Source organism: Malus domestica, chromosome 12, assembly GCF_042453785.1.
Source record: "Malus domestica chromosome 12, GDT2T_hap1".
Lineage (NCBI taxonomy): Eukaryota > Viridiplantae > Streptophyta > Magnoliopsida > Rosales > Rosaceae > Malus > Malus domestica.
Window position 1 is genome coordinate 16,031,734 of NC_091672.1, and position 767 is coordinate 16,032,500.

The window sequence follows — 767 nt, forward strand, 5'->3', positions numbered from 1 at the left end:
TCTCCTAAACAATAGGTGGTATTTGAATTCCGGGTGAAAGCCTCTATCTGGAATCCCATTTTTCTACCCAAAATACCCTTATCTCGTCTCCCTTCCATCTCCTTCTCTGCTTCTCTGTGTCTCTGCAGGCAATGACCAATATCAAAGGAGAAGAAAAATCAGGAGGTGAAAAATCAGAAGGGAAGAAGAAGAAGATGGAAAAAAAAAATGGAGAAGCTGAAAAGAATTGGGGAATAGGGTGGGGTGCGGTGCGGCCTTCACGAGAAAGAAAAAACAATTGGCGGATGTAGAAGAAGAATCACAAGAAGAAGAATCAGAAGAGAATAAGAAAAAGAATCAAAAGGGAGCAAGAAGAAGAAAGGATGATCAGAAGAATGGGAGGCTAAAAAGATTTGGGGGATCGCTGAAAAGAATTGGGCGATGGGGTGCAGTTTGGGCTCCAGGAGAAAGAAAAATAATTATGGGATGGGGAAGCAGAGCAAGGAGGATCTCAGTTGGTTTTTTTAATATTAACTAAATAAATATCTTTTTTACATTTCAAAAAAAAAATGATAAACCGTACAAATTCTTTTTAAAGCTTTTTCACAAAGTTTTTTTTTAAAAAAAAAAATTATCAAAAATATAAAAACCATATACTTGGAATATGGGCAATTTAGTATTTACATTACTTGGGACAAAGGCATTTTAGTAATCATACTGGTTTATATTCCGATTTTGTTGAATTAGTAAACAACTTTATGGAATTCTATTCCGATTCCAGACAGTTT